At 39.2% G+C, this 17580-nt stretch overlaps 1 protein-coding gene across 1 annotated transcript in view; it reads right to left on the bottom strand.

The window, feature by feature from the left end:
• smo (smoothened, frizzled class receptor) overlaps positions 1 to 17580 on the bottom strand; it is a 289675-nt gene that overhangs the window by 264266 nt on the left and 7829 nt on the right. The gene's annotated exons all lie outside the window — the stretch shown is intronic.

The following is a 17580-nucleotide window of genomic DNA, read 5'->3' on the forward strand; positions in this document are numbered from 1 at the left end:
ACCTTTGTACTAAATTATTCTCTTAAATTATTTTAATTTGGGCAACTGAGATGAGCAGTAGTTGAATAAACTGATAACTGAAATTCTGTCAGAAAAAGTACATGGGGTTTGGCAGACTGCAAATGGAAATGGACATCATTGAGATTAGACTTGAGGCCACATATATTTGTGAAATTAACTAGGAAGTATTTGGGAGGTTTAGATCTTTTCACAGATAAGCTTACTCTATAAGAAAAAGTGTGGGGGGGGAGACTTGCTGTATGAAGTAATGAAATTTTTGGATATAGAGTACACATGGTAAGAATATACCCAGATCCTTGACATAATGTGGCCTCGACAATGCCCCTCCCCCGCATACACACTACTCGGACTCCCTCCAGTCACTATCTGGCAGAGCTGAGGTAGCAAAATTATACACTAGCTGATCTGGAAGCCTCCTAAAGAGTTACCAATAGGTTCGGTCTGGTGTACTAACTAGCTGCTGGCCTACGAACACCATTTTAAAGCTGTACTCTCGAAATGCAAGGAAGATTGGATCTCACCATGATGTTCATCATAACCTCAAAAGTCATCAATCATACTGCACAATGGAAGATATGGGGAAGGGTTGACCGGAACTTAACTCTGGAGACTAAATATGGGTTCCACCACTTCAAGCCTCCAATAAGCAAAGTGGTGGTATTGCACCGGTTGATGAGAGTCATCTACTACCTAGTATAAAAGGTAGCAGTATTGTAATATAACAAGTATTTCATTTATTTCATTTTTATTATAAAACTTCAGTGTTACAAAAAAGAATCTGCAGCTGGAAGAAGCGAAAAAGAAAAAGAACAGTAAGCATAAAATTCATAATTAAAAATAATAATTACAGAAACAAGTACAAATACAAGGATAAAAAGTAAAATAAACTGAATTAAAAATTAAGAGAAAGTAATTTCAAGTTTTGTTTCATGAGGGTATATATAGAAAGTTTACTATTATATTTAAATGGAACAAAGTTATAAAAAAAAAATTAATTAAATCACTTCCTTAAATTTTAATAAATGATTGTTTAAATTATAATTATTAAAATTAACAGATTTGTTTGTTTGTTTGTTTTGATTTTATTGGCGCATTAGCTACTAAGGCTATAATGCGCCAAGACCATGTCATTTATAAAAAAATTTAAACTTTCAGTGACCTAATTAGTTGGGTCACTAGGTCAAGAGGTATAAGAAAAATGTAAATTTTATAAACGAGCAAAAATATTTACTGATTTTAAAAATTTAAAAATAGCAGACATTGTCATTGTCGGATAAAATCAGGCTGAGTGTATACGGCTCAGTCAGATGATTAAAAGCAGTAAAACGGATATTACTAAAATCTGGACAATCAATTAAAATGTGTCTGATAGTTAAAATTGTGCCACAGAACACACACATAGGAGGGTCATCAGCCCTCAGCAAAAACAAATGAGTTAAATGACTGTGTCCTATGCGGGTCCAGGCAAGAACAACTTCCTCCTTACGATTCCTGCACAGACTAGACTGCCACGGTTCAATTACAGGCTTTATACAATATAGTTTATTCCCAGTCTGTCTATTCCACAAGTGCTGCCATTGGTTATATACCTTTTGGTGTATTATTTGCCTGTAGTCTGTATAGGGGACTAACAGGCAGCGGTTATTATTGGGAATTGCTGATTTGGCTGCGGCGTCAGCCAAATCATTTCCCCTAATCCCAATGTGGCTGTGACTCCAGCAGAAGCAGATATCATATTCACGTCCACGGAGGAAGTGAATCTTCTGCTGAATACTAGACAGAACTGGATGAGGATTATACCTCACAGATATTAAAGCCTGTAACACACCGAGAGAATCGGAATATAAAATGAACCGTTGGTATTGGCATTCACTAATGTGATCCAAGGCTAACTCTATAGCATGCAGCTCTGCAGTAAATATACTATATTCAGAGGGCATCTGCTCCGATGTAGTGCTGTCTGTAAAGACAGCAGCAGATCCCACATATGATTCTGACTTCAAGCCGTCTGTGTAAACTGGCGCGAAGTCAGAATGTTCAGCTCGGTGTGGTGAATAAAGCTGCAGGTAGACCGATGATGGAGTGTCCAACTTTCCTCAATTTCTAAGGGACAAGTCACATGCCGGGACATGAGCATGCCAGGGTGGAAAGGGTTGCTTTGGTGTTTGGGCAACCTTGTCTACCTTGATATTAAGTTCTTTGAGTAGCTCTTGGAGATGAATACCAAAAGGACGATTGGCAGTCTTACGGGTTTTGTATAAATTTTCCCATCGTGGCTCAAAAACAAATGGCCATGTAGGATGGTCTGGCAGGGATTTCAGTTTTAAAGCGTACTTTAAAGACAACTGCTTACGTCGAAGCAATAACGGTGGTTCGTTTGCTTCGACGTATAAGCTCTGGACAGGAGATGTGCGATATGCTCCAGTAGTAATACGTAGGGCCTGATGATGGACGGGGGTCCAGCCATCGAAGGACACTGTTTCTGGCTGAGGAATATACCTGGGAACCATAATCTAGTTTGGATCGCACAAGTGCATGGTAAAGTCGAAGAAAGGTGCATCAGTCTGCTCCCCAAGATGTAGAGGAGAGCAAGCGGAGAATATTAAGCCCACGTGTGCACTTTGTGCGGAGCTGACGGATATGATCCAGAAAAGTCAGCTTTTTGTCAAATATGTGTCCCAAAAATTTTGTGTTCGCTGCTACTGGAATAGCATTTTGTCTGAGCCTTAATTCAGGTTCAGGATGAAGATTACGCTTGCGACAAAAGTGTATGCAAACGGTCTTCTCCGGCGAGAACCTGAAGCCATTGCCAAGTGCCCAGGAATTCAGACTATCAATGGCTTTCTGCAGTTGTCTTTCAATAACCCTCATGTTGCACGACTGACAAAAAATGCTAAAGTCATCAACATAGAGTGCACTGTTTACAGTTGGAGGAAGTTGTTCTGTAATGGAATTTATTTTGATGGCAAAAAGCGTGACACTTAATACTGATCCTTGTGGTACTCCCTCCTCTTGACTAAAGGAACGAGAGAGTGAGGAGCCCACACGAACTTGGAAAGATCGATTGGCTAAAAAGTTTTGAATAAAAAAGAGGAGACGCCCTCTAAGGCCTAGGCTATGTAAATCTTTTAAAATGCCAAATCTCCAAGTTGTGTCATACGCTTTCTCCATGTCAAAGAACACTGACACCAAGTGTTCGTGTTTTAGGAAAGCATCCCGGATGGATGTTTCCAGTCTAATAAGATGGTCCAAAGTGGACCGGTTCCTTCGGAAGCCGCACTGGATGTTGGAGAGAAGGTCATTTAATTCTAAGTACCATATTAAACGAGAATTAACCATTCTCTCCAGGATTTTGCACAGACAGCTAGTCAGAGCAATAGGATGGTAATTGGTAGTGACTTTTGGATCCTTTCCTGGCTTAGCAAAGGCAAGAACGATTGCCTTGCGCCAGGAATCCGGAAACTGCCCTTCAATAAAGATTCTGTTATATAGAAAGAGCAGATAATCCATAGATTTTGGTGAAAGATGCTTAATCATTTCATAATGGATGCCATCTGGTCCAACAGCACTTGCTTTGGAAAGAGCGAGGGCTCTTTTCAGTTCCTGAATAGTGAAATCCCCGTTGTAGGGATAAATGCTCTTAGATTTAAAGTTAAGTGCCTGTTTTTCGATTTTATATTTCAGGACCAGGAACTCTGGGGAATACGAAGATGTTGCAGAGATGTTGGAGAATGTTTCCCCAAGAGAATTGGCTATTGCAGTTGGATCTGCAATCGCGCATCCATTATAATCTAGGATTGAAGAAGGGTGGGATGTATATTTCCCCTTCATTTTCCGGATTTTATCCCAGACTACCTTAGAGTTGGTAGACTGGTTAATATGTAATATGTAAGATGATGTAAAACGGATCCACGATTCCTTTTGACTCTGACGGCGGATATATCATGCTTTGGCTCGTGCACGTTTAAAGGCTATAAGGTTGGTCGTGGTAGGATATCGGCGGAATATCCCCCACGCTTTGTTTTGAGCCTTTTTTGCTGCTGTGCATCGTGAATTCCACCAAGGCTTGGGAAATGGTGGAAACCGGGCAGATGTTTTTGGAACAGCATTCGCAGCTGCTTGGACAATAATTTCTGTGATGTACGTAACTGCATCATTGATAGGCTCTTGACTGACTGTGCTAAGATCAAAATTTGCCTGATGTTGGAAGGCAGTCCAGTCAGCCTGATCAATCTTCCACCGTGGTAACCTGAAGGGAAGACATGGTCTCCCACTTTGTAACGAGGTTATCACAGAGAAGTGATCGCTTCCGTATGGATTCTCCTCCACTTCCCAAGTGAGTGAAGGGGAGCAGATAGAGAGATCAATGGCAGAAAAAGTACGGGTAGGCATGTGGAAGAAGGTTCCAGTATTTAGAAGGGAAAGGTCATTGTCATTTAGCATATGCTCTATGACTCGTCCCCTTCCATTGATGTTAGCACTACCCCACAGGGTGTTATGTTCATTAAAATCCCCGGGAAGTAAGAAAGGGGGAGGCAACTGCATTAGAAGATCATCGAGGTCTTCCTGGGAGATGTCAGTCCCAGGTGGCAAATAGACAGAGCAGACGGTTAATAAAAATCCCACCGTAAGGCGAATTGCAACAGCTTCTATGCTAGTTGTAATTAGCAAGGGCTGCACTGGGGTCTGGTTACCCACAAGGATAGCCACTTCCCCATGTACAGAGCCATCCGCAATTCTATCTTTTCGAAAAATTGTGATGCTGTGCATGGTGGGATCATCATTTGCCTTTAGATATGTCTCCTGCAAGCAAAAGCAAACTGGCTCGTGCTTTTGCAGGAGGGCCTCGATGTCATCAATATTTCGCCAGAATCCACGACAATTCCATTGTAGGAATTTAGCCATTATTTTGGCTTGGTGGGTCCATCAGGCGGCTTCCGAGGTGCTGAGGGCTTACTTTTATCAGTCCTGGGTTTATCTTTTTTGGGAAAGAATGGATGCTGTCCCGTGTCCATTTCCTCCTCCGTAAAGAGTTCCAAGACTGAATCTTCGGGTACCTCCTTCTGCTCAACATCCATGTTTTCTTGGGTAGTAGGGGAGACTTCCCCTTTCTTATTCTTTTCTTTCATAATTACCTTTGTTACTTGTGGAGCATTAGGAGGTACTGATATAGGAGTGGCAGCTGATTGGTTTTTCTGTGCAGGTTTTTGAGAACTTAAGAGATAACGCGCGATGGGAGTGAAAGACTCCTTTGGAGGAATGGTCATGTCCGTCTGAGTTCCGACGGAACATCTCCCTGCTACCTTCTGGGAGTAGGTAGGTTTGTTGATATTCAGGGGTTTCACCGATTTCCTTGCCTCCTGGTATGATATATTTAGCTCTGCCTTCAGCCGTTGAATTTCTTTTTCTTCTTTCCACCTCTGGCATGCTCTTGAGTAGGCCGGGTGTTCGCCTTCACAGTTAATACAGGTGGGTTTTGCGGCTGAACATACTGTTGTTTCGTGGTCTTTTGCACCGCATCGAGCACATGCAAGGACTCCACGTCAGACCATTTGAGAATGTCCATACTTCTGGCATTTAAAACACCGTAAAGGGTTCGGAACGTATGGACGCACTGAACAATTGATGTATCCAGCTTTAATCTCGTCAGGAGGTTTAGGAGAGTTAAAAGTCTGGATAACGCTCCTGGTTTTAACAATTTTTCCATCCCTTCGCACAGCAATTCTCTTGATGGCAGTAACTCCCTGTGGTTTTAATTCGGAGCAGATTTCCTCCTCGGTTACGTCGAGAAGGTCCCACTCCGAAATGACACCTCTCGATGAATTGAATGTTCTGTGTGGTGTCACTGTTATGGGTACTCCTCTGATTGATGTTACTCGGAGTAGATGTTCAGACTGCCTGTCATTTTTTGTTTCCATCAAGAGGTCCCCAGAACGGAGCCTCTTAACTGACTTGGGTGAACCTGCTAACCCATCCAACCCTTTTTATATAAAAAAAGGTGACATTTTACCAATCGGTGTTTCATTCGTGGAGTGCATAATTAAGAACCTTGGGACAGGCCCTGATGGGGAATACGTTTTCTCTATTTTCAGACAGGAACCGGGTTGGGGCCCCTGAAGAAATATATTTATCAGGATTCATGAAGTTTTGAAGTGGTTCAGTGCCCGGGCTCCCCACCCACCACGGAGCCCAAAGGGACGCCCACTACCCGGCAGCAATAAATGCGCTCGGGAGTGGGACGCCAGGGCTACCCAGACACCATACCCGCACCGCCACCAGCCTGAATCCTGTCCCTCGGACCATGAGGGTAGGGGCATGGCATTGACACGGCTGACCCTCGCAGGCGAGCCTACTAGCCGATTGATCCTAGCCGGGCCTTCCTGGACCTCCCGTCTTGTCGAAGCAGGGGCCAAAGTGGTGTATTGAAGCTGGGCCCCTCAACCACCAGGATCCCCCTTTCTGAATTTCCACGGGTCGCAGTGCACGGCAAACACGCCGGATTCCATTGATGTAAGCCTGGAACCTGGGCTGTGGCCGTTGGATCCCAGTGATGCTAGTCTGGACGTCCAGCAGCATCACTGGGAGGTCCCCTCACCACGTACAGGTGCCCACGTTGAGGGGTAAAATTAACAGAAAACTACAAGTTAGACTGATTTGATCAGCTAGATAAAACATGAAACCTGTTAAAGAACTGGAGATAGAGTAAGTTAGTTGTAGATGGATGCAGGCTTACCCATCATCAGGGATGTGAAGGATTGTTTTTCCTTTATAGATACAGGGTCGAAGTGATCCCACTTCGCGATTTGTGTGCATTTCAAAAATCAAAAATAAATAATTCAAAATTGTTCATTTTTTTTTTGATCCACCTTTATTTTCACCCTTTTACAATCACAACTGTGAAAAAGCCATTTTTATATTAATTTTTACATTTTTAATTAATTTTTAAAATTAAAACTTCCTTTAGACCTGTTGGCAAGCAAAATGAAATCGAAATATCTAAATGCTTCGATGAACATCTGCAAATGGACACTAATCCATCAGTAACATGAACTGTGCTACATGAAACATGAAATACATGCATCAGCATTTTCATTTCAGATGATGCATGCCTCAAAGGTCAAGAGAATTACTGATGGGAGAATGTGTGTTAATTAAAGTGGGCTCACCTCCACTCAACAAATTCATATAATTAGGTTTAACTTAATTCCTGAATTTTTCCTTATTGTGCAATAACAGATATTTATGGAATTTTCGGTGGAGAAATCAAATAAAACATTTACAAACACAGCTATTAGGAGTTTCAGCTGTGTGGACGGTTTAGATGAAGAGCATGAATTGCTGATATATCGTCTGGGGTCTCATCTATCCTGCACAATGGGCAGGCCAAACCCAAACCAACTCTTTACCCTCAGGGTTAAAGAGCTGGTTGGGTTTCCTATTTAATCTCTGCAAATAGTTGAAATTGTTTGATTGATTTGTTGTTTAATGGCACATTGGCAGCTGAAGCCATAATGAACCAAGTCAAAAAAACAGTTGAAATCAATTCAAGTAATAGGAAATAACAGAATGCAATATTAAATTATTGTTTAACTGAGTATTAAAAAAAATTCAGAGATTCATTTTAAAAAAAATTCAAAGCTCTATAACTATCTATCTTGATAGTTAATAACTGTTAAGTCTAATCTAAATTTATTGCAAAGATACAGGGTCATTATAAAGTCCTTGTGCAGTTTTAAATTTTCATAACTTCTGTTCTATACATCAGCGGTTCTCATACTTACTGAGCCCACATCTCCCTTGAAGTAAATCATCTATAATTGTGCAATTTCTTATTTTTAATATGTTAATACAACAATTATTAATACATGAAATAATAATCAGGATATTATTTTATTCTTAAAAAACATTAATGTGATGTTTATGCTTGCTTTTTATTGCATAATTCATCAAACCTAGGCATCATTTTCGAAATGGCGACACGTATTTCTTTTATAACATTTAATTTTAATGTATACTTAGATTTAATGACTGCCAATGCCAAAAATCCAACTTCATAATACAGAGAAAATAGTAGTAGATATCGAACAGTAAAAAAAATCATTCTTAATACATTTTTAATATTTTCCATGGAAATCTTACACTAACTATTAAATCATCTGTGATGCCCCCGGTAAATTATGGCACCTTCCCAGGGCATTGCAACGTGCAGTTTGAGAACCACTGCTATACATGATAAAATCAATCTGTAAAAAGGGTAAGGGAAAGAATTTATTATAGTTTTACATATATTTATTCTTGGGATTGTTAATTCTCAACATGTCCACTGTCATGGGCTGAGAGGTGGCAAATGAAGTTTAACATTGACAAATGTAAAGTACTACATATGGGAAGCTGTAACCCCAAAGTAACGTATTGACTCTGTGGTACTACACTGACAGTGGTAGAGAATGAAAAGGACCTGGGGGTAATTGTGCAGGCTGATATGAAGTTTTCTGAGCAGTGCAGATGGTCTGCAAGAGTAGTCAATGATATACAGGAATTTTTCTAGCGGGGATAAGGAGGAGATTATCCCCTTGTATAAGGCAATGGTCAGGCCACACCTTGAGTACTGTATATAAGTCTGGAGGCCTCATTTCAAGAAGGATGTAGAGCTGCTGGAACGAGTACAGAGAAGGGCAACAAGATTAGTGAATGGAACAAAGGGGTGCTCTTACGAAGAAAGGCTTAAGTTTTGCAGATTAATGTCTGGAGACTAGGCACCTGCAAGGTGATCTGATTGAGGTGTATAAAGCCTTGAATGGTTTGAGCATGCTCAAAGCTGATGGGATTCTTCCTCTTGCTCAAAATAATTAACTGAAAGGGCATAAATTCAAATTGAGGAAAGACAGTTGTAGGATAGAAGTGCGGAAGTTTGCCTTTAACCAGTGGGTAGTTGATTGGTAGAACAGACTTCCATCTTTTGTTGTGGAAGTTGATAGCCTAAATAAATTTAAGGCTGAGCTGGACAGGTATTTGGAACAAATGGCGGGGCGAAATGGGAGCTTTTTTTGGCTGATGCTGCATAAGATTGCTTTCTTGCATTGTATGCCTCTACTAATGCTAATGATAATTACATATCAAACCAAGATACGATTCTGAAGTTTTACAAATACATATTGCAGTTGATTTTCAGTAATATCCTTAATCTCATTAGTTATCCTAGTCTGAAGATAATCTAAAGAGAGGTTTTGTTGAATAAACAATAGTCTTAACATTTCCCCATAGGAAAAAATCCAATAGCATGAAATCTGGTGAACACGATGACCAAGAGATCAGTCCTCCTCTTCCAATCCATCTGTTAGGAAAATTTTCATTCAGAAACTGCCTAACACTGAGAGCAAAGTGACAAGGGGCATCATCTTGCTGAAACACTGTATCACCTGTAAGAACTAAACATGTTAGTTCAGGAATAAAGTAATTCTGCAGCATGTTCAAATAATTCTCACTATTAAGAACCCATCCTTGGCCTTCCAGATCGTGGTTTATCACTGATGGAACTTGTTTCTTTAAACTTTTTCATCCAGTTAGTTATGGAATTCCTGCGTGGTGTATCCTTGTTGTAATATGGGTTCTAAATCTTTTTTTTTCTGCAATTACAGACTTTAACTCGGCCAACCACAGCACACAATTTACTTTCTCTTGTTCGCAGAATTAGGCTTGACCATTTGGTCAAGCCTAATTCTGCAAAAAAAAAAAAATACTAATAATAAAATTTTTGCTAAACGATAATAAAATAAATTAATTACTTTTAGTACAATTCGAAAATTGTAGATCTCTTAAAGTACCATTTATAACTGACACAATATAATAGCGTAGCTTAATTTAATTTATTATGGTACTCACCTTTTTATAATCTGCATTGATGTTAGAATAAAATGGATGATAATTTTAAATTTAAGTTAGCGTGAATAAGTTAGGATTTAAAAACAGAATTAAAATATGCACAAGGAAGTAGAAGTGCCCGTCTTCGTCCTTGGTTGTCGATGTTGAAATTGGAACAGTTGAAGTTATATGGTTGAAAACAGAAGGCCAATAGCCATAACAAGTGGCTTTCATTTTACACATCTTCAGTTGGCAATGGTAGCATTAGCATTAGCATTAGTAGAGGCATATGATGCAAGAAAGCAAGCTTATTCAGCATCAGCCAAAAAAAAAAAAAAAACCCACTCCCATTTCACCCCTCTGTCCATTCGAAATACCTGTCCAGTTGAGCTTTAAATTTGTTTAGGATATCAACTTCTACAACAAGTGATGGAAGTCAGTTCCACCAACCAACCACCCGCTGGCCAAAGGCAAATTTCCACACATCTATCCGACATCCGTCCTTCCTCAATTTGAATTTATGCCCTCTGAGGTGATTATTCTGAGCAAGATGAAGAATCCCATTGGCATTGAGCATGCTCAAACCATTCAAAGCCTTATACACCTCTATCAGATCACCTCGCCGGTGCCTAGTCTCCAGACTCTGTAATTTGCAAAACTTAAGCCTTTCTTCGTAAGAGCAACCCTTTGTTCCATTCACTAATCTTGTTGCCCTTCTCTGTACCCGTTCCAGCAGTTCAACATCCTTCTTGAAATGAGGCCTCCAGACCTGTATACAGTACTCAAGATGTGGCCTAACCATTGCCTTATACAAGGGAATAATCACCTCCTTATCCCTGCTAGAAAAATTCCTGTATATCATTGATAAGACACCATGAGCTACTCTTGCAGCTCGTCTGCACTGCTCAGAGAACTTCATACCTGCCTGCACAATTACCCCCAGGTCCTTTTCATTCTCCACCACTGTCAGTGTAGTACCGCAGTTGCTCTGGGGTTACTGTTTCCCATATGTAGTACTTTACATTTGTCAATGTTAAACTTCATTTGCCACCTCTCAGCCCATCTGTTCAACCTTTCCAGATCCTGTTGCAGCAGCATAGCGTCAGTAGTGTCCTTAACAACCCTGCCAACCTTTGTATCATCTGCAAACTTGGACATTAAACTTGATATCCCATCATCAATATCATTCATAAACACCGAAAACAACAATGGACCCAACACTGAACCCTGAGGAACTCCACTAATAACATTAGTCCACGATGAGCAGTGTCCATTGATTACCACTCTCTGTCTTCTGCCACTCAACCATCCCCTTATCCATAGCAGCAATTTGCCTCCAATGCCACACTGCTCCAATTTGAGAGCAGTCTTCTATGTGCAACAGTATCAAAAGCCTTTCTAAGATCCAAATATATAATATCAAAGTTATTCCCTGCATCCAGTTCTTTTGTGACTACATCATAGTATCCAATCAAATTGGTCAGGCAACACCTGCCCTTAACAAAACCATGCTGCGTCTGAGCTATAACTGAATTCTTGTCTAGATGATCCTGCAGTGCTTCTTTAACCAGTGCCTCCATTAATTTACCTGGAACAGAAGTTAAACTAACAGGTCTATAATTACTTGTGTCAGCCTTTGATCCTCCTTTGTGAATTGGGGTTACATTTGCACATCTCCAGTCTATGGGTACCTCCCCTGAGTCCAAAGAAGCTCTCATAATTATGGCTAGGGGTTTGCATACTTCCTTTGCTGCCTCCTTTAATATAACTGGATAGATCCCATCCACTCCAGGTGCCTTTTTTATATTTATCCTCAACAATCTCTCCTCCACTTTCCTCTCAGTTATTACAAAATCATCCAGCTCACTGCCAATGTTTACTTTACCTACATCATTCTCCTTCCTGAATAACTCCTCATGCGTGAATGTAGATGCAAAATACTCGTTTAGATTGTTAGCCACCTGAGCAGGATCCTCAACTGTTGAACCATCAATATCCAGTGGACCAATCTGATTCATCCCTTTCCTTCTCGAGTTCAAATATGTAAAGAACTCTTTTCTGTTTTTCTTTGCATCCTTTGCCAAGGATTTTTCGTAGTCTGCCTTTGCCTGCCTAATCTCCTTTGTGACTTGGTTACAGACCAACTTATATCTATCATAGGCTTCCATGTCACCCATTAATCTGTATGTATCCCATGCATTTTTCTTCTCTGCCACATGTCTCATTAATTCATCTGACAACCATTTAGGCCTAAACCTTGAACAATATTTCTTAGTTGGTATGTAAAGCCTGGTAGCCTCCAAGATTAGTTCCTTGAATGCTTCCCATTTTGAGTTTGCTGTTGGTAACATCATCAGTTGGTCCCACTGTATAGAATTTAAATACTGTCTCAGACCATCATAGTCGCCCTTACGAAAACAAAAACCCTTCCCTTTACCTCTGATAGTAGTTACCTCCTTGAGTAAATCCCACTTCAACACACTGTGATCACTGCCACCTAGTGGTTCATTTATCTGCAGATTCTTAATGCATGAAGAATCACTACTGATAATCAGATCAAGAGTATTGCTCCCTCTTGTTGCCTCACGAACATGCTGATGTAGAAAACAATCATCCAATAAATTCACAAAAGCCTTGCTAGTGTGCGAGTGACCAACCCACAAATTCCAGTCAATATCTGGGAAATTAAAATCCCCCATTATAAGACTCTCTGATTTACTGGCCCACTCTATTTCCCTGTACAATATCTTATTATACTCATCAGAGTCATTAGGCCTATAGCACACTCCTACTCTCAATTTTGATTTCCCTATGCTTATGTCACACCAAACTGACTCGACACTGCCCTGTCCATCGATGTCGACTGGCTTCACTTCCTTGGACTTTATGTGTTTCTTAATTAATAGCATAACCCCTCCTCCCCTCCTGTCCTGTCTATCCTTTCTATACACATTGTATTCCCCAAATTCCAGTTCCGCATTACTTATATCTGTGTGACACCACGTCTCTGATATCCCAACAATATCTGCCTTTGATGTTTTGAGCAATACCTCAAATTCATCAAATTTATTTACCAAACTCCTAGCATTGGTGTACACGCAGGTATACATGCACCTGTTTCTATTCTTAGCAGTATCATGTCCCTAACACAACCCATGTGTTTACTTGTACCGCAATGACTACCAGCAGTCTCTGAAATATCCTGCATCTTGTTTTCCAGGCTTCTGCTGATTTCAATAGAAGCAGTGCAAGAATCACTATCACTTCCACCTCTACCAGTGGCTACTGTTAATCTATTAGTCCTTGTATCCCCCCCAACTAGCAGTTTTCCGACCCACCTAACACTGCCTCGACAGCATCAGCAAAAATTCTTGCACCCTTTCTATTTAAGTGTATCCCATCCCTGTAGAAGCAATCTCTCCTGTTAACAAGTACAGTCCAGGCTGAAAAAAATTCTACCCCTTGAGCCTTGCACAATCCCTCCAGGGCCGATTTGATCGACAAGGCTCTCATCATATACTCCCTCCTATCGTGTCTGGGCAGAATTGCAGACACTTTCAAGTTCAACCCTAATTCACGGCTTTTTTTCAACAGTGACCTGTACTTGCTAAGTAATTCCGCCGGTCTCCTACTCTTAATATCATTAGTGCCAACGTGTACAACTATATCACCTTTGGTGCCCTTAAAAGATGATATCCGCTCTACAACGTCATCAACCTTTGCCCCTGGCAGACATACCCTGGTCCTATTCCACCTATCCTTTTTACAAAGCATGTTCCCCGTTTCCCTGACAATAGAGTCACCAACAACTACTAGTTCCTGTGGGACCTGCGCATTCTGCCTAGGGGGCTGCCTCTGTGTTGTCTGATGACCAAGTGCAAGCTCTGGCGTTGATGTGGGCAGCTGAGAGCTTGATGGGCCCCTCAATTTATTTCCTTCGAGGGCATCCACCCTGTCCTTCAAGCTCTCATAAAGGCCCATAACAACGCTGAGTTGTCGCCTGATTTCCTTGCACTCCTTACATCGTGCACACACAAAGACATCCCCCTTGGCAGTATCATGTCCCGTACCCGACTGCTCCGCAAACATCAAGCAAACAGTGCATTTTAAAAGACTGTGATTCAGAGGGCAACTGCCCCCCTCAGTTCTCCCCTGAACCACAGCACTCCCATTAGCTTGAGCCTTTTGCTTTGCTGCTCTGGTCAGAGTCATGATTCCGATTTAATTCAATAAAATTCAAAACAAAAATTAAATCCTTAAGTTATATCCCAAAACAGTTATGTTATATATTTTTTTTTTCGGTATCTTGTGTTTTCTACGAGTTTCCTTTATACAACTTCCGTATCACGTGTACCACTATAGTTATGTATTAATTATTTGTTACGATTAAGTCGTTATATATATATATAGAGTTAAAAATACAATTTAATTGACAATAAAATTTATCAAGATTAATAGATTTACTGATTAATTGACAATATTATATTATAGAGTAGAATGAGAGTGAACGTGTGTATTTAAGAAGCCTAAGTTCCCGTGATGCTCCTGGATACATGTGGGAATCTCAGGTGCATGAGATTCCAGACTGGTGCTATGTTATAGGGTAGTTTGGAATTTAATACTTGGAGAGTGGAATGGCGGCGAAACCATTCTATAACTAGGGCTTCATATTGGAAAATTTTAAAACTGGATTTTAATTTGATAATAGAAATGGCTGAATCTACTAAGTGGTGTGGTTGTGGGATTGAACATGTGTTGCTAATTCTGTATTGGACTGTCCCGTCCTAAAGCTATTGTAGTGGTAGTACGCAAGTGTGTTTGATGTTTTGATGGAACCGTATTTTGTGGTGGTGCTACCAATGTAGCAAGCATTACAGTTATGTTGACATTTTATTAAGTAGACAATATTATTCATGTCACTAATGTGGTAATTGTGTGTGTCTTTATATGAGTTGAATAATGAACCTAGTTTATTATAAGATGAGAATGTAAGGGTGATATCGGTACCTTTGAATAAACGCGGAATTGATTGGCAAAATTACTATGGTAAGGGAGGATAATACGTGAATTATTATCAGAAATGTGTTTGTGTGAGTTGTTAATATTATTTTGGGCTGTGATAATAGTTTGTTTGATTAATTGAATAGGATATTTCCTAGATATGAATTTACTTGTAAGATATTGAAGTTCATTATTAAGGTCGTAATGTGTGGAACTGTATTTTATAGCATTGTAAATTTGATTATAAAGGACTGCTTTTTTTGTGTTAAGGGGATGATGCAATTCAAAGTGTAAGTATTTGCCTGTGTGAGTATTTTTTCTAAAAATTCTTGTTCCTAGTTTTGTATCGCTTCCTCCCTTACCATAGTAATTTTGCCAATCAATTCCGCTGTTTATTAAAAGGTACCGATATCACCCTTACATTCTCATCTTATAATAAACTAGGTTCATTATTCAACTCATATAAAGACACACACTATATACACTATATCTCACAGAATTATAATTCTGTGAGAATTATAATAGGAAATAACAGTACATTTAGATAGATTGAACATTAAATGATTACTGTGTGTGCAGGTTTTCAATATCTGTAAATATTCATTAAGTAAGAAACAGCCCTTAATAGTGTGAATGATACTTTAAATATTTATGTCATCTTCAACTGTTAATATTTTGATTTCAGAATGATTTAAAACTGTCAATATTGTTTAAAAACTATTAAGTAAAGGCAGCAAAGAAGATCCCTGAGGTATACCTCCTTCATTTTTTATGGCAGATAGACTACAGATTATTCAATTTAATTATGGTATTACATGCTGCCAAAATGTCTTTTTGAGCCAGTTTAGTGCAGATTCCAAAATAATAATAATGAAGCTATCTACTAAGTAAACATGGTTAAATGAATCAAAAGCTTTTGTTATGTCCAAGTAGATTACATCTAGTTGTAGCCCTTTTTATAGAGCAATTTTAAGGTCTGTATCATAAACTAATAAATCAAGGAGCATTGATCTGCCTTGTGTGCAATAAATTTGATGAGAAAAAGGTGGATAACTGATTAAAAGCTATATTCTCTATATATCTAACCAAGAAGTTGATAAAACAGAACACAAACTACAGGAAAAGATCATGTTTTAAAGGAAAGAATTATGTCAGAAAGAATTAAAAAGAAATGTTTCCAAAAGGCAACTGAGCTACAATCATTTTTAAACTTTCATAAGAAATTTCTCAGATGAAGAGACAATCTAATTTATTTAATCCCAAGCCAGTAACACAGAGTCAATAAGACTCCAGACATTTTACAGGCACTCCCCGACTTACGTAAATTCAACTTTTGCAAGTTTTTGCCAGCCAGTGAAAACTGAAAAAAATATGGAAACTTATTTTGCATCCCATAGGTATAAATGGAGGTATTATGAAAATATTGTAATTGAACCCAATAACACATTGGTTTTTTTTTTTGCTATATAACTAAGCTATTTAAAATCTCTACAAGGTCATTTTTATGACGGAAATTATAGTCGTTTTATATAAGTTTATGTCAAATGAGCACAACACAAAAATCACCTTTAACTAAAGAATGTAAAAACAAAACACGCAGCCAACATGTTTACAAATGCTACTATTGGCTGAGAGGAAAGGCTATGCGGTCCAGACAGTTTGCACTACACTTGCATTGTTATCATATGTTCCGTTATAAGAATCAATTTTGAACATCTTTGTGATATTTTTCTAAAGCATAAACACGCAGCCACAAGCACAAAGAAAACATGCAGCCAACATGTTTACAAATGCTACTATTGGCTGAGAGGAAGGGCTATGCGGTCCAGCCAGAGTTTGCGCTACACTTGCATTGTTATCATATGTTCTGTTATAAGAATCAATTTTGACCATCTTTGTGATATTTTTCTAAAGCACATTTCTGAAGGTCACAACCATAAAACAATTTCCACTTTCCGGTTTATTGAGCTTTTCTGTTAGTGAAATCTATTATAAATGGGTAGCAAACTCGATCTTATTGCATTTGTGATAATACAGATAACCGGAATTGTGTGGGTTTTTACGTTATTATGGTGAAATAAAATCTTCAATCATATAAAAAACAAATTTTCAGAATCTTCATTCATTCCTATTTACTTATTACAACGATGAAGGGAAAGCGACCAACAAAGTGCAAGTGGTGGCAGTGCTAAGAAACGAAACAAAATTGATTTAGAAATGAAGATGAAAATGATTAAGAAATGAGATGCAGGACAAAGTTTGTCATCTACTGCATGGGAATTAGGTCTCGCTGCTTCAATAGTGAACTATTTTAAAGGACAGTGCACGTATAAAAGAACATGTTAAAGATTCAATGCATTTAAGATAACGTGACCAGATGTCCCAGATTACGCAGGACAGTCCCGGATTTAAATTGTTTGCCCTGCATTGCAAACTGTCCCAGATTGGACATACAGCCTCCATAGTTTTTATTTTATTCTGAATCCTTGCGACATCTTTTGTCACACAGATGGTGCTGGTTGACCACATAAACAGTCATCTCACATCTGTCATTTGTGATTAGAAAGTTAGATTAATTGTTTATTGGCTGCAGTTTTCCCACAATAATTGTAACCATAGAAACACTGAAAGCAATACTACAAGTTTTAAGTGCAATTTTACGTGTGAACAAAGAGCAAATAATGAAGAATTAAGAAA

Source organism: Mastigoproctus giganteus, chromosome 6, assembly GCF_048544385.1.
Source record: "Mastigoproctus giganteus isolate SK-2022 chromosome 6, ASM4854438v1, whole genome shotgun sequence".
Taxonomy (NCBI): domain Eukaryota; kingdom Metazoa; phylum Arthropoda; class Arachnida; order Uropygi; family Thelyphonidae; genus Mastigoproctus; species Mastigoproctus giganteus.